Genomic DNA, 25234 nt, shown 5'->3' with positions numbered 1-25234 from the left:
GGCCTCCGGTCGCGATGAGGTGGGGAACTAGGTCTTTCTCTGTGGTCTCCACAGGGGATTCAGACATCCTTTCGTCTTCGGATATGCAAGACGAGCCTGCATTCAAGTCACTGCAGGGATATCCGGCCTTATTTCGAGTCAGGGCATCGCGGTGTCCATTCCACTTGAGGCCGCAATCTCAGGGTCCCTCTCACATAGCTAGAGCTGAGAGAAGCCTCCTCTTGAGGTGCTTGTGGTAAGGTGGTATTCCTCTGGAGTCGAAGCCAGGGACTAACCTCTCATCTCGAGTTGACTTTTGGTCCACGGAGCTCTTTTGTGTTGCTACAGTGACCTCAGGATCTCTCTAGCCTTGAAACAGTGTTCTTGGGTTTTCTCTGGAGTGCCATTAAGGAAATCAAGGCTCCTTTCATGTGTGATGTGCAATACGGAATTGCTTTGAATGCAGTGCAGGGGAATCGGGCCTCATCTTGCGGCGAGGGGGAAGTCTCATGGTTTTTCTCGAGTTGCGGTGGCAACCTGGGGTATATTCTCGAGTTACGACGGGGATGGCCCTTCCACCCACCTGTTTGTTCAGCGACGTCAGGACTGCTGCCTAGTTGCGAGGGACAACTCGGGATTCTCCTCGAGGCTTGGCAGGGCAATTGGGACACTTCTCCAGCTAAGGCGGTAAACGAAGGGTCCCTTTCCACGTGCCACAGGAATCCTGGGACTCCTATCAAGTTTCACGAGGAGTCAGGCATCGTCTCCTTTGGAGGCACTGATCTCCGCGTACCTCTGGAGTTTTCAAAGGATGTGAGGCTTCCAGTCGCCATGAAGTGGGGAACTAGGTCTTTCTCTGTGGTCTCCACAGGGGATTCAGACATCCTTTCATCTTGGGAGATGCAAGACGAACCTGCATTCAAGTCACTGCAGGGATATCCGGCCTTATTTCGCGCCAGGGCATCGCAGTGTCCATTCCACTTGAGGCCGCAAACTCAGGGTCCCTCTCACATACCTAGAGCTGAGAGAAGCCTCCTCTTGAGGTGCTTGTGGTAAGGTGGTATTCCTCTGGAGTCGAAGCCAGGGACTAACCTCTTATCTCGAGTTGATTTTTGGTCCACGGAGCTCTTTCGTGTTGCTACAGTGACTTCAGGATCCCTCTAGCCTTGAAACAGTGTTCTTGGGGTTTCTCTGGAGTGCCATCAAGGAATTCAAGGCTTTTTTCATGTTTGATGTGCAACACGGAATTGCTCTGCACGCAGTGCAGGGGAATCGGGCCTCATCTCGCGGCGAGGGTGAAGTCTCATGGTTTTTCTCGAGTTGCGGCGGTAACCTGGGGTATATTCTCGAGTGACGACGGAGATGTCCCTTCCACACACGTGTTTGTTCAGCGACGGCAGGACTCCTGCCTGGTTGCGAGGGACAACTCGGGATTCTCCTCGAGGGTTGGCAGGGCAACTGGGACGCCTCTCCAGCTGAGGCGGGAGACCAAGGGTCCCTTTCCACGTGCCACAGGAATCCTGGGACTCCTATGAAGTTTCACGAGGAGTCAGGCATCGTCTCCTTTGGAGGCACTGATCTCCGCGTACCTCTGGAGTTTTCAAAGGATGTGAGGCCTCCGGTCGCCATGAAGTGGGGAACTAGGTCTTTTTCTGTTGTCTCCACAGGGGATTCAGACATCCTTTCATCTTGGGAGATGCAAGACGAGCCTGCATTCAAGTCACTGCAGGGATATCCGGCCTTATTTCGAGTCAGGGCATTGCAGTGTCCATTCCACTTGTGGCCGCAAACTCAGGGTCCCTCTCACATACCTAGAGCTGAGAGAGGCCTCCTCTTGAGGTGCTTGTGGTAAGGTGGTATTCCTCTGGAGTCGAAGCCAGGGACTAACCTCTCATCTCGAGTTGATTTTTGGTCCACGGAGCTCTTTCGTGTTGCTACAGTGACCTCAGGATCCCTCTAGCCTTGAAACAGTGTTCTTGGGGTTTCTCTTTAGTGCCATCAAGGAAATCAAGGCTCCTTTCATGTGTGATGTGCAACACGGAATTGCTCTGCACGCAGTGCAGGGGAATCGGGCCTCATCTCGCGGCGAGGGGGAAGTCTCATGGTTTTTCTCGAGTTGCGGCGAGTACCTGCGGTATATTCTCGAGTTACGACGGGGATGGCCCTTCCACACACGTGTTTGTTCAGCGACGTCAGGACTCCTGCCTAGTTGCGAGGGACAACTTGAGATTCTCCTCGAGGCTTACAAGGGCAATTGGAACGCCTCTCCAGCTGAGGCGGGAGACCAAGGGTCCCTTTCCACGTGCCACAGGAATCCTGGGACTCCTATCAAGTTTCACGAGGAGTCAGGCATCGTCTCCTTTGGAGGCACTGATCTCCACGTACCTCTGGAGTTTTCAAAGGAAGTGAGGCCTCCGGTCGCGATGAGGTGGGGAACTATGTCTTTCTCTGTGGTCTCCACAGGGGATTCAGACATCCTTTCGTCTTGGGAGATGCAAGACGAGCCTGCATTCAAGTCACTGCAGGGATATCCGACCTTATTTCGAGTTAGGGCATCGCGGTGTCCATTCCACTTGAGGCTGCAAACTCAGGGTCCCTCTCACATAGCTAGAGCTGAGAGAAGCCTCCTCTTGAGGTGCTTGTCGTAAGGTGGTATTCCTCTGGAGTCGAAGCCAGGGACTAACCTCTCATCTCGAGTTGTTTTTAGTCCACGGAGCTCTTTCATGTGGCTACAGTGACCTCAGGATTCCTCTAGCTTTGAAACAGTTTTCTTGGTGTTTCTCTGGAGTGCCATCAAGGAAATCAAGGCTCCTTTCATGTGTGATGTGCAACACGGAATTGCTCTGCACGCAGTGCAGGGGAATCGGGCCTCATCTCGCGGCGAGGGGGAAGTCTCTTGGTTTTTCTCGAGTTGCTGCGGGAACTTGGGATATATTCTCGAGTTCCGACGGGGATGGCCCTTCCACCCACGTTTTGTTCAGTGACGTCAGGACTCATGCCTAGTTGCGAGGACAACTCGGGATTCTCCTCGAGGCTTGGCAGGGCAATTGGGTCGCCTCTCCAGCTGAGGCGGGAGACCAAGGGTCCCTTTCCACGTGCCACAGAAATCCTGGGACTCCTATCAAGTTTCACGAGGAGTCAGGCATCGTCTCCTTTGGAGGCACTGATCTCCGCTTACCTCTGGAGTTTTCAAAGGATGTGAGGCCTCCGGTCGCGATGAGGTGGGGAACTAGGTCTTTCTCTGTGGTCTCCACAGGGGATTCAGACATCCTTTCGTCTTCGGATATGCAAGACGAGCCTGCATTCAAGTCACTGCAGGGATATCCGGCCTTATTTCGAGTCAGGGCATCGCGGTGTCCATTCCACTTGAGGTCGCAATCTCAGGGTCCCTCTCACATAGCTAGAGCTGAGAGAAGCCTCCTCTTGAGGTGCTTGTGGTAAGGTGGTATTCCTCTGAAGTCGAAGCCAGGGACCAACCTCTCATCTCGAGTTGACTTTTGGTCCACGGAGCTCTTTTGTGTTGCTACAGTGACTTCAGGATCCCTCTAGCCTTGAAACAGTGTTCTTGGGGTTTCTCTGGAGTGCCATCAAGGAAATAAAGGCTCCTTTCATGTGTGATGTGCAACACGGAATTGCTCTGCACGCAGTGCAGGGGAATCGGGCCTCATCTCGCGGCGAGGGGGAAGTCTCATGGTTTTTCTCGAGTTGCGGCGGGAACCTGGGGTATATCCTCGAGTTACGACGGGGATGGCCCTTCCACACACGTGTTTGTTCAGCAACGTCAGGACTCCAGCCTGGTTGCGAGGGGCAAGTCGGTATTCTCCTCGAGGCTTGGCAGGGCAATTGGGTCGCCTCTCCAGCTGAGGCGGGAGACCAAGGGTCCCTTTCCACGTGCCACAGGAATCCTGGGACTCCTATCAAGTTTCATGAGGAGTCAGGCATCGTTTCCTTTGGAGGCACTGATCTCCGCGTAACTCTGAAGTTTTCAAAGGATGTGAGGCCTCCAGTCGCAATGAGGTGGGGAACTAGGTCTTTCTCTGTGGTCTCCACAGGGGATTCAGACATCCTTTCGTCTTGGGAGATGCAAGACGAGCCTGCATTCAAGTCACTGCAGGGATATCCGGCCTTATTTCACGTCAGTGCATCGCGGTGTCCATTCCACTTGAGACCACACTCTCAGGGTCCCTCTCACAAACCTAGAGCTGAGAGAAGCCTCCTCTTGAGGTGCTTGTGGTAAGGTGGTATTCCTCTGGAGTCGAAGCCACGGACTAACCTCTCATCTCGAGTTGATTTTTGGTCCACGGAGCTCTTTCGTGTGGCTACAGTGACCTCAGGATCCCTCTAGCCTTGAAACAGTGTTCTTGGGTTTTCTCTGGAGTGCCATCAAGGAAATCAAGGCTCCTTTCATGTTTGATGTGCAACACGGAATTGCTCTGCATGTAGTGCAGGGGAATCGGGCCTCATCTCGCGTCGAGGGGGAAGTCTCATGGTTTTTCTCGAGTTACGGCGGGAAGCTGGGGTATATTCTCGAGTTACGACGGGGAGGGCCCTTTCACCCACATGTTTGTTCAGCGACGTCGGGACTCCTGCCTAGTTGCGAGGGACAACTCGGGATTCTCCTCGAGGCTTGGCAGGGCAATTGGGACGCCTCTCCAGCTGAGGTGGGAGACCAAGTGTCCCTTTCCACGTGCCACAGGTATCTTGGGACTCCTATCAAGTTTCACGTGGAGTCAGGCATCGTCTCCTTTGGAAGCACTGATCTCCGTGTACCTCTGGAGTTTTCAAAGGATGTGAGGCCTCCGGTCGCGATGAGATGGGGAACTAGGTCTTTCTCTGTGGTCTCCACAGGGGATTCAGACATCCTTTCGTCTTCGGAGATGAAAGACGAGACTGCATTCAAGTCACTGCAGGGATATCCGGCCTTATTTCGAGTCAGGGCATCGTGGTGTCCATTCCACTTGAGTCCGCAAACTCAGGGTCCCTCTCACATACCTAGAGCTGAGAGAAGCCTCCTCTTGAGGTGCTTGTGGTAAGGTGGTATTCCTCTGGAGTCGAAGCCAGTGACTAACCTTTCATCTCGAGTTGATTCTTGGTCCACGGAGCTCTTTTGTGTTGCTACAGTGACCTCAGGATCCCTCTAGCCTTGAAACAGTGTTCTTGGGGTTTCTCTGGAGTGCCATCAAGGAAATCAATGCTCCTTTCATGTGTGATGTGCAACATGGAATTGCTCTGCATGCAGTGCAGGGGAATCGGGCCTCATCTCGCGGCGAGGGGGAAGTCTCATGGTTTTTCTCAAGTTGCGGCGGGAACCTGGGGTATATTCTCGAGTTACGTCGGGGATGGCCCTTCCACACACGTGTTTGTTCAGCGACGTCAGGACTCCTGCCTAGTCGCGAGGGTAAATTCCGGATTCTCCTCGAGGCTTTTCAGGGCAACTGGGACGCCTCTCCAGCTGAGACGGGAGACCAAGGGTCTCTTTCCACGTGCCACAGGAATCCTGGGACTCCTATCAAGTTTGATGAGGAGTCAGGCATCATCTCCTTTGGAGGCACTGATCTCCGCGTACCTCTGGAGTTTTCAAAGGATGTGAGGCCTCCGGTCGCGATGAGGTGGGGAACTAGGTCTTTCTCTGTGGTCTCCACAGGGAATTCAGACATCCTTTCGTCTTGGGAGATGCAAGACGAGCCTGCATTCAAGTCACTGCAGGGATATCCGGCCTTATTTCGAGTCAGGGCATCGCGGTGTCCATTCCACTTGAGGCCGCAAACTCAGGGTCCCTCTCACATACCTAGAGCTGAGAGAAGCCTCCTCTTGAGGTACTTGTGGTCAGGTGGAATTCCTCTGGAGTCGAAGCCAGGGACTAACCTCTCATCTCGAGTTGATTTTTGGTCCACGGAGCTCTTTCGTGTTGCTACAGTGACCTCAGGATCCCTCTAGCCTTGAAACAGTGTTCTTGGGGTTTCTCTGGAGTGCCATCAAGGAAATCAAGGCTCCTTTCATGTGTGATGTGCAATACGGAATTGCTTTGAATGCAGTGCAGGGGAATCGGGACTCATCTTGCGGCGAGGGTGAAGTCTCATGGTTTTTCTGGAGTTGCGGCGGGAACCTGGGGTATATTCTCGAGTTACGACGGGGATGGCCCTTCCACCCACGTGTTTCTTCAGCGACGTCAGGACTCTTGCCTAGTTTCGAGGGACAACTCGGGATTCTCCTCGAGGCTTGGCAGGGCAATTGGGACGCCTCTCCAGCTGAGGCGGGATACCAAGGGTCCCTTTCCACATGCCACAGGAATCCTGGGACTCCTATCAAGTTTCACGAGGAGTCAGGCATCGTCTCCTTTGGAGGCACTGATCTCTGCGTACCTCTGGAGTTTTCAAAGGATGTGAGGCCTCCTGTCGCGACGAGGTGGGGAACTAGGTCTTTCTCTGTGGTCTCCACAGGGGATTCAGACATCCTTTCGTCTTGGGAGATGCAAGACGAGCCTGCATTCAAGTCACTGCAGGGATATTCGGCCTTATTTCGAGTCAGGGCATCGCGGTGTCCATTCCACTTGAGGCCGCAAACTCAGGGTCCCTCTCACATACCTAGAGCTGAGAGAAGCCTCCTCTTGAGGTGCTTGTGGTAAGGTGGTTTCCTCTGGAGTCGAAGCCAGGGACTAACCTCTAATCTCGAGTTGATTTTTGGTCCACGGAGCTCTTTCGTGTAGCTGCAGTGACCTCAGAATCCCTCTAGCCTTGAAACAGTGTTCTTGGGGTTTCTCTGGAGTGCCATCAAGGAAATCAAGGCTCCTTTCATGTGTGATGTGCAGCACGGAATTGCTCTACACGCACTGCAGGGGAATCTGGCCTCATCTCGCGGCAAGGGGTACGTCTCATGGTTTTTCTCGAGTTGCGGAGGGAACCTGGGGTATATTCTCGAATTACGACGGGGATGACCCTTCCACCCACGTGTTTGTTCAGCGACGTCCGGACTCCTGCCTAGTTGCAAGGGACAACACGGGATTCTCCTCGAGGCTTGGCAGGACAATTGGGATGCCTCTCCAGCTGAGGCGGGAGACCAAGGGTCCCTTTCCACGTGTCACAGGAATCCTGGGACTCGTATCAAATTTCACGAGGAGTCAGGCATCGCTTCCCTTGTAGGCACTGATCTCCGCGTACGTCTGGAGTTTTCAAAGGATGTGAGGCCTCCAGTCGCGATGAGGTGGGGAACTAGGTCTTACTCTGTGGTCTCCACAGGGGATTCAGACATCCTTTTGTCTTGGGAGATGCAAGACGAGCCTGCATTCAAGTCACTGCTGGGATATCCGGCCTTATTTCGCGTCAGGGCATCGCAGTGTCCATTCCACTTGAGGCCGCAATCTCAGGGTCCCTCTCACATACCTAGAGCTGAGAGAAGCCTCCTCTTGAGGTGCTTGTGGTAAGGTGGTATTCCTCTGGAGTCGAAGCCAGGGACTAACCTCTCATCTCGAGTTGATTTTTGGTCCACGGAGCTCTTTCGTGTTGCTACAGTGACCTCAGGATCCCTCTAGCCTTGAAACAGTGTTCTTGGGGTTTCTCTGGAGTGCCATCAAGGAAATCAAGGCTCCTTTCATGTTTGATGTGCAATACGGAATTGCTTTGAATGCAGTGCAGGGGAATCGGGCCTCATCTTGCGGCGAGGGTGAAGTCTCATGGTTTTTCTGGAGTTGCGGCGGGAACCTGGGGTATATTCTCGAGTTACGACGGGGATGGCCCTTCCACCCACGTGTTTGTTCAGCGACGTCAGGACTCCTGCCTAGTTTCGAGGGACAACTCGGGATTCTCCTCGAGGCTTGGCAGGGCAATTGGGACGCCTCTCCAGCTGAGGCGGGAGACCAAGTGTCCCTTTCCACGTGCCACAGGAATCCTGGGACTCCTATCAAGTTTCACGAGGAGTCAGGCAATGTCTCCTTTGGAGGCACTGATCTCCGCGTACCTCTGGAGTTTTCAAAGGATGTGAGGCCTCCGGTCGCCATGAAGTGGGGAACTAGGTCTTTCTCTGTGGTCTCCACAGGGGATTCAGACATCCTTTCGTCTTGGGAGATGCAAGACGAGCCTGGATTCAAGTCACTGCATGGATATCCGGCCTTATATCGAGTCAGGGCATCGCGGTGTCCATTCCACTTGAGGCCGCAAACTCAGGGTCCCTCTCACATACCTAGAGCTGAGGGAAGCCTCCTCTTGAGGTGCTTGTGGTAAGGTTTTATTCCTCTGGAGTCGAAGCCAGGGACTAACCTCTCATCTCGAGTTGATTTTTGGTCCACGGAGCTCTTTCGTGTTGTTACAGTGACCTCAGGATCCCTCTAGCCTTGAAACAGTGTTCTTGGGGTTTCTCTGGAGTGCCATCAAGGAAATCAAGGCTCCTTTCATGTGTGATGTGCAACACGGAATTGCTCTGCACGCAGTGCAGGGGAATCGGGCCTCATCTCGCGGCGAGGGGGAAGTCTCATCGTTTTTCTCGAGTTGCAGCGGGAACCTGGTGTATATTCCCGAGTTACGATGGGGATGGCCCTTCCATCACGTGTTTGTTCAGCGACGTCAGGATTCCTGCCTTGTTGCGAGGGACAACTCGGGATACTACTCGAGGCTTGGAAGGGCAATTAGGACGCCTCTCCAGCTGAAGCGGGAGACCAAGGGTCCGTTTCCACTTGCCACAGGAATCCTGGGACTCCTATCAAGTTGCACGAAGAGTCAGGCATCTTCTCCATTGGAGGCACTGACCTCCGCGTACCTCTGGAATTTTCAAAGGATGTGAGGCCTCCGGGCGCGATGAGGTGGGCAACTAGGTCTTTCTCTGTGGTCTCCACAGGGGATTCAGACATCCTATCATCGTGGGAGATGCAAGACGAGCCTGCATTCAAGTCACTGCAGGGAAATCCGGCATTATTTCGCGTCAGGGCTTCGCAGTGTCCATTCCACTTGAGGCCGCAAACTCATGGTCCCTCTCACATACCTAGAGCTGAAAGAAGCCTCCTCTTGAGGTGCTTGTGGTACGGTGGTATTCCTCTGGAGTAGAAGCCAGGGACTAACCTCTCATCTCGAGTTGATTTTTGGTCCACGGAGCTCTTTCGTGTTGCTACAGTGACCTCAGGATCCCTCTAGCCTTGAAACAGTGTTCTTGGGGTTTCTCTGGAGTGCCATCAAGGAAATCAAGGCTCCTTTCATGTGTCATTTACAACACGGAATTGCTCTGAATGTAGTGCAGGGGAATCGGGCCTCATCTCGCGGCGAGGGGGAAGTCTCATGGTTTTTCTCGAGTTACGGCGGGAAGCTGGGGTATATTCTCGAGTTACGACGCGGATGGCCGTTTCACCACGTGTTTGTTCAGCCACGTCAGGACTCCTGCGTAGTTTTGAGGGACAACTCGGGATTCTCCTCGAGGCTTGGCAGGGCAATTGGGACGCCTCTCCAGCTGAGGCGGGAGTCCAAGGGTCCCTTTCCACGTGCCACAGGAATCCTGGGACTCCTATCAAGTTTCACGAGGAGTCAGGCATCGTCCATTTTGGAGGCACTGATCTTCGCGTACCTCTGGAATTTTCAAAGGATTTGAGGCATCCGGTCGCGATGAGGTGGGGAACTAGGTCTTTCTCTGTGGTCTCCAAAGGGGATTCAGACATCCTTTCATCTTGGGAGATGCAAGACGAGCTGGCATTCAAGTCACTGCAGAGATATCTGGCCTTATTTCGAGTCAGGGCATCGCGGTGTCCATTCCACTTGAGGCCGCAAACTCAGGGTCCCTCTCCCATACCTAGAGCTGAGAGAAGCCTCCTCTTGAGGTGCTTGTGGTAAGGTGGTAGTTCTCTGCAGTCAAAGCCAGGGACTAACCTCTCATCTCGAGTTGATTTTTGGTCCACGGAGCTCTTTCGTTTTGCTACAGTGACTTCAGGATCCCTCTAGCCTTGAAACAGTGTTCTTGGGGTTTCTCTGGAGTGCCATCAAGGAAATAAAGGCTCCTTTCATGTGTGATGTGCAACACGGAGTTGCTCTGCACGCAGTGCAGGGGAATCGGGCCTCATCTCGCGGCGAGGGGGAAGTCTCATGGTTTTTCTCGAGTTGCGGCGGGAACCTGGGGTATATCCTCGAGTTACGACGGGGATGGCCCTTCCACACACGTGTTTGTTCAGCAACGTCAGGACTCCAGCCTGGTTGCGAGGGGCAAGTCGGTATTCTCCTCGAGGCTTGGCAGGGCAATTGGGACGCCTCTCCAGCTGAGGCAGGAGACCAAGGGTCCCTTTCCACGTGCCACAGGAATCCTGGGACTCCTATCAAGTTTCATGAGGAGTCAGGCATCGTTTCCTTTGGAGGCACTGATCTCCGCGTACCTCTGAAGTTTTCAAAGGATGTGAGGCCTCCAGTCGCGATGAGGTGGGGAACTAGGTCTTTCTCTGTGGTCTCCACAGGGGATTCAGACATCCTTTCGTCATGGGAGATGCAAGACGAGCCTGCATTCAAGTCACTGCAGGGATATCCGGCCTTATTTCGAGTCAGGGCATCGCGGTGTCCATTCCACTTGAGACCACAAACTCAGGGTCCCTCGCACAAACCTAGAGCTGAGAGAAGCCTCCTCTTGAGGTGCTTGTGGTAAGGTGGTATTCCTCTGGAGTCGAAGCCAGGGACTAACCTCTCATCTCGAGTTGCTTTTTGGTCCACGGAGCTCTTTCGTGTGGCTACAGTGACCTCAGGATCCCTCTAGCCTTGAAACAGTGTTCTTGGGTTTTCTCTGGAGTGCCATCAAGGAAATCAAGGCTCCTTTCATGTTTGATGTGCAACACGGAATTGCTCTGCATGTAGTGCAGGGTAATCGGGCCTCATCTCGCGTCGAGGGGGAAGTCTCATGGTTTTTCTCGAGTTACGGCGGGAAGCTGGGGTATATTCTCGAGTTACGACGGGGAGGGCCCTTTCACCCACATGTTTGTTCAGCGACGTCGGGACTCCTGCCTAGTTGCGAGGGACAACTCGGGATTCTCCTCGAGGCTTGGCAGGGCAATTGGGACGACTCTCCAGCTGAGGTGGGAGACCAAGTGTCCCTTTCCACGTGCCACAGGAATCTTGGGACTCCTATCAAGTTTCACGTGGAGTCAGGCATCGTCTCCTTTGGAAGCACTGATCTCCGCGTACCTCTGGAGTTTTCAAAGGATGTGAGGCCTCCGGTCGCGATGAGATGGGGAACTAAGTCTTTCTCTGTGGTCTCCACAGGGGATTCAGACATCCTTTCGTCTTCGGAGATGCAAGACGAGCCTGCATTCAAGTCACTGCAGGGATATCCGGCCTTATTTCGAGTCAGGGCATCGTGGTGTCCATTCCACTTGAGGCCGCAAACTCAGGGTCCCTCTCACATACCTAGAGCTGAGAGAAGCCTCCTCTTGAGGTGCTTGTGGTAAGGTGGTATTCCTCTGGAGTCGAAGCCAGGGACTAACCTCTTATCTCGAGTTGATTCTTGGTCCACGGAGCTCTTTCGTGTTGCTACAGTGACCTCAGGATCCCTCTAGCCTTGAAACAGTGTTCTTGTGGTTTCTCTGGAGTGCCATCAAGGAAATCAAGGCTCCTTTCATGTGTGATGTGCAACATGGAATTGCTCTGCATGCAGTGCAGGGGAATCGGGCCTCATCTCGCGGCGAGGGGGAAGTCTCATGGTTTTTCTCAAGTTGCGGCGGGAACCTGGGGTATATTCTCGAGTTACGACGGGGATGGCCCTTCCACACACGTGTTTGTTCAGCGACGTCAGGACTCCTGCCTAGTCGCGAGGGTAAATTCGGGATTCTCCTCGAGGCTTTTCAGGGCAACTGGGACGCCTCTCCAGCTGAGACGGGAGACCAAGGGTCTCTTTCCACGTGCCACAGGAATCCTGGGACTCCTATCATGTTTGATGAGGAGTCAGGCATCATCTCCTTTGGAGGCACTGATCTCCGCGTACCTCTGGAGTTTTCAAAGGATGTGAGGCCTCCGGTCGCGATGAGGTGGGGAACTAGGTCTTTCTCTGTGGTCTCCACAGGGGATTCAGACATCCTTTCGTCTTGGGAGATGCAAGACGAGCCTGCATTCAAGTCACTGCAGGGATATCCGGCCTTATTTCGAGTCAGGGCATCGCGGTGTCCATTCCACTTGAGGCCGCAAACTCAGGGTCCCTCTCACATACCTAGAGCTGAGAGAAGCCTCCTCTTGAGGTACTTGTGGTCAGGTGGAATTCCTCTGGAGTCGAAGCCAGGGACTAACCTTTCACCTCGAGTTGATTTTTGGTCCACGGAGCTCTTTTGTGTTGCCTTGAAACAGTGTTCTTGGGGTTTCTCTGGAGTGCCATCAAGGAAATCAAGGCTCCTTTCATGTGTGATGTGCAACACGGAATTGCTCTGCACGCAATGCAGGATATCGGGCCTCATTTTGCGGCGAGGGGGAAGTCTCATGGTTTTTCTCGAGTTGCGGCGGGAACCTGGGGTATATTCTCGAGTTATGACGGGGATGGACCTTCCACCCACGTGTTTGTTCAGCGACAGCAGGACTCCTGCCTAGTCGCGAGGGACAACTCGGGATTCTCCTCGAGGCTTGGCAGGGCAATTGCGACGCCTCTCCAGCTGACTGGGGAGACCAAGTGTCCCTTTCCACGTGCCACAGGAATCCTAGGACTCCTATCAAGTTTCACGAGGAGTCAGGCATCGTCTCCTTTGGAGGCACTGATCTCCGTGTACCTCTGGAGTTTTCAAAGGATGTGAGGCCTCCTGTCGCGATGAGGTGGGGAACTAGGTCTTTCTCTGTGGTCTCCACAGGGGATTCAGACATCCTTTCGTTTTGGGAGATGCAAGACGAGCCTGCATTCAAGTCACTGCAGGGATATCCGGCCTTATTTCGAGTCAGGGCATCGCGGTGTCCATTCCACTTGAGGCCGCAAACTCAGGGCCCCTCTCACATACCTAGAGCTGAGAGAAGCCTCCTCTTGAGGTGCTTGTGGTAAGGTGGTATTCCTCTGGAGTCGAAGCCAGGGACTAACCTCTCATCTCGAGTTGATTTTTTGTCCACGGAGCTCTTTCGTGTTGCTACAGTGACGTCAGGATCCCTCTAGCCATGAAACAGTGTTCTTGGGGTTTCTCTGGAGTGCCATCAAGGAAATCAAGGCTCCTTTCATGTGTGATGTGCAACACAGAATTGCTCTGCACGCAGTGCAGGGGAATCGGGCCTCATCTCGCGGCGAGGGGGAAGTCTCATGGTTTTTCTCGAGTTGCGGTGGGAACCTGGTGTATATTCTCGAGTTACGACGGGGATGGCCCTTTCAACCACGTGTTTGTTCAGCGACGTCAGGACTCCTGCCTAGTTGCGAGGGACAACTCGGGATTCTCCTCGAGGCTTGGCAGGGCAATTGGGACGCCTCTCCAGCTGAGGCGGGAGACCAAGGGTCCGTTTCCACTTGCCACAGGAATCCTGGGACTCCTATCAAGTTGCACGAACAGTCAGGCATCTTCTCCTTTGGAGGCACTGACCTCCGCGTACCTCTGGAGTTTTCAAAGGATGTGAGGCCTCCGGGCGCGATGAGGTGGGCAACTAGGTCTTTCTCTGTGGTCTCCACAGGGGATTCAGACATCCTATCATCGTGGGAGATGCAAGACGAGCCTGCATTCAAGTCACTGCAGGGAAATCCGGCATTATTTCGCGTCAGGGCATCGCAGTGTCCATTCCACTTGAGGCCGCAAACTCATGGTCCCTCTCACATACCTAGAGCTGAAAGAAGCCTCCTCTTGAGGTGCTTGTGGTACGGTGGTATTCCTCTGGAGTAGAAGCCAGGGACTAACCTCTCATCTCGAGTTGATTTTTGGTCCACGGAGCTCTTTCGTGTTGCTACAGTGACCTCAGGATCCCTCTAGCCTTGAAACAGTGTTCTTGGGGTTTCTCTGGAGTGCCATCAAGGAAATCAAGGCTCCTTTCATGTGTCATTTACAACACGGAATTGCTCTGCATGTAGTGCAGGGGAATCGGGCCTCATCTCGCGGCGAGGGGGAAGTCTCATGGTTTTTCTCGAGTTACGGCGGGAAGCTGGGGTATATTCTCGAGTTACGACGCGGATGGCCGTTTCACCACGTGTTTGTTCAGCCACGTCAGGACTCCTGCGTAGTTTTGAGGGACAACTCGGGATTCTCCTCGAGGCTTGGCAGGGCAATTGGGACGCCTCTCCAGCTGAGGCGGGAGTCCAAGGGTCCCTTTCCACGTGCCACAGGAATCCTGGGACTCCTATCAAGTTTCACGAGGAGTCAGGCATCGTCCATTTTGGAGGCACTGATCTTCGCGTACCTCTGGAATTTTCAAAGGATTTGAGGCATCCGGTCGCGATGAGGTGGGGAACTAGGTCTTTCTCTGTGGTCTCCACAGGGGATTCAGACATCCTTTCATCTTGGGAGATGCAAGACGAGCTGGCATTCAAGTCACTGCAGAGATATCTGGCCTTATTTCGAGTCAGGGCATCGCGGTGTCCATTCCACTTGAGGCCGCAAACTCAGGGTCCCTCTCCCATACCTAGAGCTGAGAGAAGCCTCCTCTTGAGGTGCTTGTGGTAAGGTGGTAGTTCTCTGCAGTCAAAGCCAGGGACTAACCTCTCATCTCGAGTTGATTTTTGGTCCACGGAGCTCTTTCGTTTTGCTACAGTGACTTCAGGATCCCTCTAGCCTTGAAACAGTGTTCTTGGGGTTTCTCTGGAGTGCCATCAAGGAAATAAAGGCTCCTTTCATGTGTGATGTGCAACACGGAATTGCTCTGCACGCAGTGCAGGGGAATCGGGCCTCATCTCGCGGCGAGGGGGAAGTCTCATGGTTTTTCTCGAGTTGCGGCGGGAACCTGGGGTATATCCTCGAGTTACGACGGGGATGGCCCTTCCACACACGTGTTTGTTCAGCAACGTCAGGACTCCAGCCTGGTTGCGAGGGGCAAGTCGGTATTCTCCTCGAGGCTTGGCAGGGCAATTGGGTCGCCTCTCCAGCTGAGGCGGGAGACCAAGGGTCCCTTTCCACGTGTCACAGGAATCCTGGGACTCCTATCAAGTTTCATGAGGAGTCAGGCATCGTTTCCTTTGGAGGCACTGATCTCCGCGTAACTCTGAAGTTTTCAAAGGATGTGAGGCCTCCAGTCGCAATGAGGTGGGGAACTAGGTCTTTCTCTGTGGTCTCCACAGGGGATTCAGACATCCTTTCGTCTTGGGAGATGCAAGACGAGCCTGCATTCAAGTCACTGCAGGGATATCCGGCCTTATTTCACGTCAGTGCATCGCGGTGTCCATTCCACTTGAGACCACACTCTCAGGGTCCCTCTCACAAACCTAGAGCTGAGAGAAGCCTCCTCTTGAGGTGCTTGTGGTAAGGTGGTATTCCTCTGGAGTCGAAGCCACGGACTAACCTCTCATCTCGAGTTGATTTTTGGTCCACGGAGCTCTTTCGTGTGGCTACAGTGACCTCAGGATCCCTCTAGCCTTGAAACAGTGTTCTTGGGTTTTCTCTGGAGTGCCATCAAGGAAATCAAGGCTCCTTTCATGTTTGATGTGCAACACGGAATTGCTCTGCATGTAGTGCAGGGGAATCGGGCCTCATCTCGCGTCGAGGGGGAAGTCTCATGGTTTTTCTCGAGTTACGGCGGGAAGCTGGGGTATATTCTCGAGTTACGACGGGGAGGGCCCTTTCACCCACATGTTTGTTCAGCGACGTCGGGACTCCTGCCTAGTTGCGAGGGACAACTCGGGATTCTCCTCGAGGCTTGGCAGGGCAATTGGGACGCCTCTCCAGCTGAGGTGGGAGACCAAGTGTCCCTTTCCACGTGCCACAGGTATCTTGGGACTCCTATCAAGTTTCACGTGGAGTCAGGCATCGTCTCCTTTGGAAGCACTGATCTCCGTGTACCTCTGGAGTTTTCAAAGGATGTGAGGCCTCCGGTCGCGATGAGATGGGGAACTAGGTCTTTCTCTGTGATCTCCACAGGGGATTCAGACATCCTTTCGTCTTCGGAGATGAAAGACGAGACTGCATTCAAGTCACTGCAGGGATATCCGGCCTTATTTCGAGTCAGGGCATCGTGGTGTCCATTCCACTTGAGTCCGCAAACTCAGGGTCCCTCTCACATACCTAGAGCTGAGAGAAGCCTCCTCTTGAGGTGCTTGTGGTAAGGTGGTATTCCTCTGGAGTCGAAGCCAGTGACTAACCTTTCATCTCGAGTTGATTCTTGGTCCACGGAGCTCTTTTGTGTTGCTACAGTGACCTCAGGATCCCTCTAGCCTTGAAACAGTGTTCTTGGGGTTTCTCTGGAGTGCCATCAAGGAAATCAATGCTCCTTTCATGTGTGATGTGCAACATGGAATTGCTCTGCATGCAGTGCAGGGGAATCGGGCCTCATCTCGCGGCGAGGGGGAAGTCTCATGGTTTTTCTCAAGTTGCGGCGGGAACCTGGGGTATATTCTCGAGTTACGTCGGGGATGGCCCTTCCACACACGTGTTTGTTCAGCGACGTCAGGACTCCTGCCTAGTCGCGAGGGTAAATTCCGGATTCTCCTCGAGGCTTTTCAGGGCAACTGGGACGCCTCTCCAGCTGAGACGGGAGACCAAGGGTCTCTTTCCACGTGCCACAGGAATCCTGGGACTCCTATCAAGTTTGATGAGGAGTCAGGCATCATCTCCTTTGGAGGCACTGATCTCCGCGTACCTCTGGAGTTTTCAAAGGATGTGAGGCCTCCGGTCGCGATGAGGTGGGGAACTAGGTCTTTCTCTGTGGTCTCCACAGGGAATTCAGACATCCTTTCGTCTTGGGAGATGCAAGACGAGCCTGCATTCAAGTCACTGCAGGGATATCCGGCCTTATTTCGAGTCAGGGCATCGCGGTGTCCATTCCACTTGAGGCCGCAAACTCAGGGTCCCTCTCACATACCTAGAGCTGAGAGAAGCCTCCTCTTGAGGTACTTGTGGTCAGGTGGAATTCCTCTGGAGTCGAAGCCAGGGACTAACCTCTCATCTCGAGTTGATTTTTGGTCCACGGAGCTCTTTCGTGTTGCTACAGTGACCTCAGGATCCCTCTAGCCTTGAAACAGTGTTCTTGGGGTTTCTCTGGAGTGCCATCAAGGAAATCAAGGCTCCTTTCATGTGTGATGTGCAATACGGAATTGCTTTGAATGCAGTGCAGGGGAATCGGGACTCATCTTGCGGCGAGGGTGAAGTCTCATGGTTTTTCTGGAGTTGCGGCGGGAACCTGGGGTATATTCTCGAGTTACGACGGGGATGGCCCTTCCACCCACGTGTTTCTTCAGCGACGTCAGGACTCTTGCCTAGTTTCGAGGGACAACTCGGGATTCTCCTCGAGGCTTGGCAGGGCAATTGGGACGCCTCTCCAGCTGAGGCGGGATACCAAGGGTCCCTTTCCACATGCCACAGGAATCCTGGGACTCCTATCAAGTTTCACGAGGAGTCAGGCATCGTCTCCTTTGGAGGCACTGATCTCTGCGTACCTCTGGAGTTTTCAAAGGATGTGAGGCCTCCTGTCGCGACGAGGTGGGGAACTAGGTCTTTCTCTGTGGTCTCCACAGGGGATTCAGACATCCTTTCGTCTTGGGAGATGCAAGACGAGCCTGCATTCAAGTCACTGCAGGGATATTCGGCCTTATTTCGAGTCAGGGCATCGCGGTGTCCATTCCACTTGAGGCCGCAAACTCAGGGTCCCTCTCACATACCTAGAGCTGAGAGAAGCCTCCTCTTGAGGTGCTTGTGGTAAGGTGGTTTCCTCTGGAGTCGAAGCCAGGGACTAACCTCTAATCTCGAGTTGATTTTTGGTCCACGGAGCTCTTTCGTGTAGCTGCAGTGACCTCAGAATCCCTCTAGCCTTGAAACAGTGTTCTTGGGGTTTCTCTGGAGTGCCATCAAGGAAATCAAGGCTCCTTTCATGTGTGATGTGCAGCACGGAATTGCTCTACACGCACTGCAGGGGAATCTGGCCTCATCTCGCGGCAAGGGGTACGTCTCATGGTTTTTCTCGAGTTGCGGAGGGAACCTGGGGTATATTCTCGAATTACGACGGGGATGACCCTTCCACCCACGTGTTTGTTCAGCGACGTCCGGACTCCTGCCTAGTTGCAAGGGACAACACGGGATTCTCCTCGAGGCTTGGCAGGACAATTGGGATGCCTCTCCAGCTGAGGCGGGAGACCAAGGGTCCCTTTCCACGTGTCACAGGAATCCTGGGACTCGTATCAAATTTCACGAGGAGTCAGGCATCGCTTCCCTTGTAGGCACTGATCTCCGCGTACGTCTGGAGTTTTCAAAGGATGTGAGGCCTCCAGTCGCGATGAGGTGGGGAACTAGGTCTTACTCTGTGGTCTCCACAGGGGATTCAGACATCCTTTTGTCTTGGGAGATGCAAGACGAGCCTGCATTCAAGTCACTGCTGGGATATCCGGCCTTATTTCGCGTCAGGGCATCGCAGTGTCCATTCCACTTGAGGCCGCAATCTCAGGGTCCCTCTCACATACCTAGAGCTGAGAGAAGCCTCCTCTTGAGGTGCTTGTGGTAAGGTGGTATTCCTCTGGAGTTGAAGCCAGGGACTAACCTCTCATCTCGAGTTGATTTTTGGTCCACGGAGCTCTTTCGTGTTGCTACAGTGACCTCAGGATCCCTCTAGCCTTGAAACAGTGTTCTTGGGGTTTCTCTGGAGTGCCATCAAGGAAATCAAGGCTCCTTTCATGTTTGATGTGCAATACGGAATTGCTTTGAATGCAGTGCAGGGGAATCGGGCCTCATCTTGCGGCGAGGGTGAAGTCTCATGGTTTTTCTGGAGTTGCGGCGGGAACCTGGGGTATATTCTCGAGTTACGACGGGGATGGCCCTTCCACCCACGTGTTTGTTCAGCGACGTCAGGACTCCTGCCTAGTTTCGAGGGACAACTCGGGATTCTCCTCGAGGCTTGGCAGGGCAATTGGGACGCCTCTCCAGCTGAGGCGGGATACCAAGGGTCCCTTTCCACGTGCCACAGGAATCCTGGGACTCCTATCAAGTTTCACGAGGAGTCAGGCAATGTCTCCTTTGGAGGCACTGATCTCCGCGTACCTCTGGAGTTTTCAAAGGATGTGAGGCCTCCGGTCGCCATGAAGTGGGGAACTAGGTCTTTCTCTGTGGTCTCCACAGGGGATTCAGACATCCTTTCGTCTTGGGAGATGCAAGACGAGCCTGGATTCAAGTCACTGCATGGATATCCGGCCTTATATCGAGTCAGGGCATCGCGGTGTCCATTCCACTTGAGGCCGCAAACTCAGGGTCCCTCTCACATACCTAGAGCTGAGGGAAGCCTCCTCTTGAGGTGCTTGTGGTAAGGTTTTATTCCTCTGGAGTCGAAGCCAGGGACTAACCTCTCATCTCGAGTTGATTTTTGGTCCACGGAGCTCTTTCGTGTTGTTACAGTGACCTCAGGATCCCTCTAGCCTTGAAACAGTGTTCTTGGGGTTTCTCTGGAGTGCCATCAAGGAAATCAAGGCTCCTTTCATGTGTGATGTGCAACACGGAATTGCTCTGCACGCAGTGCAGGGGAATCGGGCCTCATCTCGCGGCGAGGGGGAAGTCTCATCGTTTTTCTCGAGTTGCAGCGGGAACCTGGTGTATATTCCCGAGTTACGATGGGGATGGCCCTTCCATCACGTGTTTGTTCAGCGACGTCAGGATTCCTGCCTTGTTGCGAGGGACAACTCGGGATACTACTCGAGGCTTGGAAGGGCAATTAGGACGCCTCTCCAGCTGAAGCGGGAGACCAAGGGTCCGTTTCCACTTGCCACAGGAATCCTGGGACTCCTATCAAGTTGCACGAAGAGTCAGGCATCTTCTCCATTGGAGGCACTGACCTCCGCGTACCTCTGGAATTTTCAAAGGATGTGAGGCCTCCGGGCGCGATGAGGTGGGCAACTAGGTCTTTCTCTGTGGTCTCCACAGGGGATTCAGACATCCTATCATCGTGGGAGATGCAAGACGAGCCTGCATTCAAGTCACTGCAGGGAAATCCGGCATTATTTCGCGTCAGGGCTTCGCAGTGTCCATTCCACTTGAGGCCGCAAACTCATGGTCCCTCTCACATACCTAGAGCTGAAAGAAGCCTCCTCTTGAGGTGCTTGTGGTACGGTGGTATTCCTCTGGAGTAGAAGCCAGGGACTAACCTCTCATCTCGAGTTGATTTTTGGTCCACGGAGCTCTTTCGTGTTGCTACAGTGACCTCAGGATCCCTCTAGCCTTGAAACAGTGTTCTTGGGGTTTCTCTGGAGTGCCATCAAGGAAATCAAGGCTCCTTTCATGTGTCATTTACAACACGGAATTGCTCTGAATGTAGTGCAGGGGAATCGGGCCTCATCTCGCGGCGAGGGGGAAGTCTCATGGTTTTTCTCGAGTTACGGCGGGAAGCTGGGGTATATTCTCGAGTTACGACGCGGATGGCCGTTTCACCACGTGTTTGTTCAGCCACGTCAGGACTCCTGCGTAGTTTTGAGGGACAACTCGGGATTCTCCTCGAGGCTTGGCAGGGCAATTGGGACGCCTCTCCAGCTGAGGCGGGAGTCCAAGGGTCCCTTTCCACGTGCCACAGGAATCCTGGGACTCCTATCAAGTTTCACGAGGAGTCAGGCATCGTCCATTTTGGAGGCACTGATCTTCGCGTACCTCTGGAATTTTCAAAGGATTTGAGGCATCCGGTCGCGATGAGGTGGGGAACTAGGTCTTTCTCTGTGGTCTCCAAAGGGGATTCAGACATCCTTTCATCTTGGGAGATGCAAGACGAGCTGGCATTCAAGTCACTGCAGAGATATCTGGCCTTATTTCGAGTCAGGGCATCGCGGTGTCCATTCCACTTGAGGCCGCAAACTCAGGGTCCCTCTCCCATACCTAGAGCTGAGAGAAGCCTCCTCTTGAGGTGCTTGTGGTAAGGTGGTAGTTCTCTGCAGTCAAAGCCAGGGACTAACCTCTCATCTCGAGTTGATTTTTGGTCCACGGAGCTCTTTCGTTTTGCTACAGTGACTTCAGGATCCCTCTAGCCTTGAAACAGTGTTCTTGGGGTTTCTCTGGAGTGCCATCAAGGAAATAAAGGCTCCTTTCATGTGTGATGTGCAACACGGAGTTGCTCTGCACGCAGTGCAGGGGAATCGGGCCTCATCTCGCGGCGAGGGGGAAGTCTCATGGTTTTTCTCGAGTTGCGGCGGGAACCTGGGGTATATCCTCGAGTTACGACGGGGATGGCCCTTCCACACACGTGTTTGTTCAGCAACGTCAGGACTCCAGCCTGGTTGCGAGGGGCAAGTCGGTATTCTCCTCGAGGCTTGGCAGGGCAATTGGGACGCCTCTCCAGCTGAGGCAGGAGACCAAGGGTCCCTTTCCACGTGCCACAGGAATCCTGGGACTCCTATCAAGTTTCATGAGGAGTCAGGCATCGTTTCCTTTGGAGGCACTGATCTCCGCGTACCTCTGAAGTTTTCAAAGGATGTGAGGCCTCCAGTCGCGATGAGGTGGGGAACTAGGTCTTTCTCTGTGGTCTCCACAGGGGATTCAGACATCCTTTCGTCATGGGAGATGCAAGACGAGCCTGCATTCAAGTCACTGCAGGGATATCCGGCCTTATTTCGAGTCAGGGCATCGCGGTGTCCATTCCACTTGAGACCACAAACTCAGGGTCCCTCGCACAAACCTAGAGCTGAGAGAAGCCTCCTCTTGAGGTGCTTGTGGTAAGGTGGTATTCCTCTGGAGTCGAAGCCAGGGACTAACCTCTCATCTCGAGTTGCTTTTTGGTCCACGGAGCTCTTTCGTGTGGCTACAGTGACCTCAGGATCCCTCTAGCCTTGAAACAGTGTTCTTGGGTTTTCTCTGGAGTGCCATCAAGGAAATCAAGGCTCCTTTCATGTTTGATGTGCAACACGGAATTGCTCTGCATGTAGTGCAGGGTAATCGGGCCTCATCTCGCGTCGAGGGGGAAGTCTCATGGTTTTTCTCGAGTTACGGCGGGAAGCTGGGGTATATTCTCGAGTTACGACGGGGAGGGCCCTTTCACCCACATGTTTGTTCAGCGACGTCGGGACTCCTGCCTAGTTGCGAGGGACAACTCGGGATTCTCCTCGAGGCTTGGCAGGGCAATTGGGACGACTCTCCAGCTGAGGTGGGAGACCAAGTGTCCCTTTCCACGTGCCACAGGAATCTTGGGACTCCTATCAAGTTTCACGTGGAGTCAGGCATCGTCTCCTTTGGAAGCACTGATCTCCGCGTACCTCTGGAGTTTTCAAAGGATGTGAGGCCTCCGGTCGCGATGAGATGGGGAACTAAGTCTTTCTCTGTGGTCTCCACAGGGGATTCAGACATCCTTTCGTCTTCGGAGATGCAAGACGAGCCTGCATTCAAGTCACTGCAGGGATATCCGGCCTTATTTCGAGTCAGGGCATCGTGGTGTCCATTCCACTTGAGGCCGCAAACTCAGGGTCCCTCTCACATACCTAGAGCTGAGAGAAGCCTCCTCTTGAGGTGCTTGTGGTAAGGTGGTATTCCTCTGGAGTCGAAGCCAGGGACTAACCTCTTATCTCGAGTTGATTCTTGGTCCACGGAGCTCTTTCGTGTTGCTACAGTGACCTCAGGATCCCTCTAGCCTTGAAACAGTGTTCTTGTGGTTTCTCTGGAGTGCCATCAAGGAAATCAAGGCTCCTTTCATGTGTGATGTGCAACATGGAATTGCTCTGCATGCAGTGCAGGGGAATCGGGCCTCATCTCGCGGCGAGGGGGAAGTCTCATGGTTTTTCTCAAGTTGCGGCGGGAACCTGGGGTATATTCTCGAGTTACGACGGGGATGGCCCTTCCACACACGTGTTTGTTCAGCGACGTCAGGACTCCTGCCTAGTCGCGAGGGTAAATTCGGGATTCTCCTCGAGGCTTTTCAGGGCAACTGGGACGCCTCTCCAGCTGAGACGGGAGACCAAGGGTCTCTTTCCACGTGCCACAGGAATCCTGGGACTCCTATCATGTTTGATGAGGAGTCAGGCATCATCTCCTTTGGAGGCACTGATCTCCGCGTACCTCTGGAGTTTTCAAAGGATGTGAGGCCTCCGGTCGCGATGAGGTGGGGAACTAGGTCTTTCTCTGTGGTCTCCACAGGGGATTCAGACATCCTTTCGTCTTGGGAGATGCAAGACGAGCCTGCATTCAAGTCACTGCAGGGATATCCGGCCTTATTTCGAGTCAGGGCATCGCGGTGTCCATTCCACTTGAGGCCGCAAACTCAGGGTCCCTCTCACATACCTAGAGCTGAGAGAAGCCTCCTCTTGAGGTACTTGTGGTCAGGTGGAATTCCTCTGGAGTCGAAGCCAGGGACTAACCTTTCACCTCGAGTTGATTTTTGGTCCACGGAGCTCTTTTGTGTTGCCTTGAAACAGTGTTCTTGGGGTTTCTCTGGAGTGCCATCAAGGAAATCAAGGCTCCTTTCATGTGTGATGTGCAGCACGGAATTGCTCTGCACGCAATGCAGGATATCGGGCCTCATTTTGCGGCGAGGGGGAAGTCTCATGGTTTTTCTCGAGTTGCGGCGGGAACCTGGGGTATATTCTCGAGTTATGACGGGGATGGACCTTCCACCCACGTGTTTGTTCAGCGACAGCAGGACTCCTGCCTAGTCGCGAGGGACAACTCGGGATTCTCCTCGAGGCTTGGCAGGGCAATTGCGACGCCTCTCCAGCTGACTGGGGAGACCAAGTGTCCCTTTCCACGTGCCACAGGAATCCTAGGACTCCTATCAAGTTTCACGAGGAGTCAGGCATCGTCTCCTTTGGAGGCACTGATCTCCGTGTACCTCTGGAGTTTTCAAAGGATGTGAGGCCTCCTGTCGCGATGAGGTGGGGAACTAGGTCTTTCTCTGTGGTCTCCACAGGGGATTCAGACATCCTTTCGTTTTGGGAGATGCAAGACGAGCCTGCATTCAAGTCACTGCAGGGATATCCGGCCTTATTTCGAGTCAGGGCATCGCGGTGTCCATTCCACTTGAGGCCGCAAACTCAGGGCCCCTCTCACATACCTAGAGCTGAGAGAAGCCTCCTCTTGAGGTGCTTGTGGTAAGGTGGTATTCCTCTGGAGTCGAAGCCAGGGACTAACCTCTCATCTCGAGTTGATTTTTTGTCCACGGAGCTCTTTCGTGTTGCTACAGTGACGTCAGGATCCCTCTAGCCATGAAACAGTGTTCTTGGGGTTTCTCTGGAGTGCCATCAAGGAAATCAAGGCTCCTTTCATGTGTGATGTGCAACACAGAATTGCTCTGCACGCAGTGCAGGGGAATCGGGCCTCATCTCGCGGCGAGGGGGAAGTCTCATGGTTTTTCTCGAGTTGCGGTGGGAACCTGGTGTATATTCTCGAGTTACGACGGGGATGGCCCTTTCAACCACGTGTTTGTTCAGCGACGTCAGGACTCCTGCCTAGTTGCGAGGGACAACTCGGGATTCTCCTCGAGGCTTGGCAGGGCAATTGGGACGCCTCTCCAGCTGAGGCGGGAGACCAAGGGTCCCTTTCCACGTGCCACAGGAATCCTGGAACTCCTATCAAGTTTCACGCGGAGTCAGGCATCGTCTCCTTTGGAGGCACTGATCTCCGCGTACCTCTGGAGTTTTCAAAGGGTGTGAGGCCTCCGGTCGCGATGAGGTGGGGAACTAGGTCTTTCTCTGTGGTCTCCACAGGGGATTCAGACATCCTTTCGTATTGGGAGATGCAAGACGAGCCTGCATTCAAGTCACTGCAGGGATATTCGGCCTTATTTCGAGTCAGGGCATCGCGGTGTCCATTCCACTTGAGGCCGCAAACTCAGGGTTCCTCTCACATACCTAGAGCTGAGAGAAGCCTCCTCTTGAGGTGCTTGTGGTACGGTGGTATTCCTCTGGAGTCGAAGCCAGGGACTAACCTCTCATCTCGAGTTGATTTTTTGTCCACGGAGCTCTTTCGTGTTGCTACAGCGACCTCAGGATCCCTCTAGCCTTGAAAGAGTGTTCTTGGGGTTTCTCTGGAGTACCATCAAGGAAATCAAGGCTCCTTTCATGTTTGATGTGCAACACGGTATTGCTCTGCATGCAGTGCAGGGGATTCGGACCTCATCTCACGGCGAGGGGGAAGTCTCATGGTATTTCTCGAGTTGCGGCGGGAACCTGGGGTATATTCTCGAGTTATGACGGGGATGGCCCTTCCACCCACGTGTTTGTTCAGCGACGGCAGGACTCCTGCATAGTTGCGAGGGATAACTCGGGATTCTTT

Source organism: Cervus elaphus, chromosome X, assembly GCF_910594005.1.
Source record: "Cervus elaphus chromosome X, mCerEla1.1, whole genome shotgun sequence".
Classification (NCBI taxonomy): domain Eukaryota; kingdom Metazoa; phylum Chordata; class Mammalia; order Artiodactyla; family Cervidae; genus Cervus; species Cervus elaphus.
Note: the sequence above shows the minus strand (reverse complement) of the source record.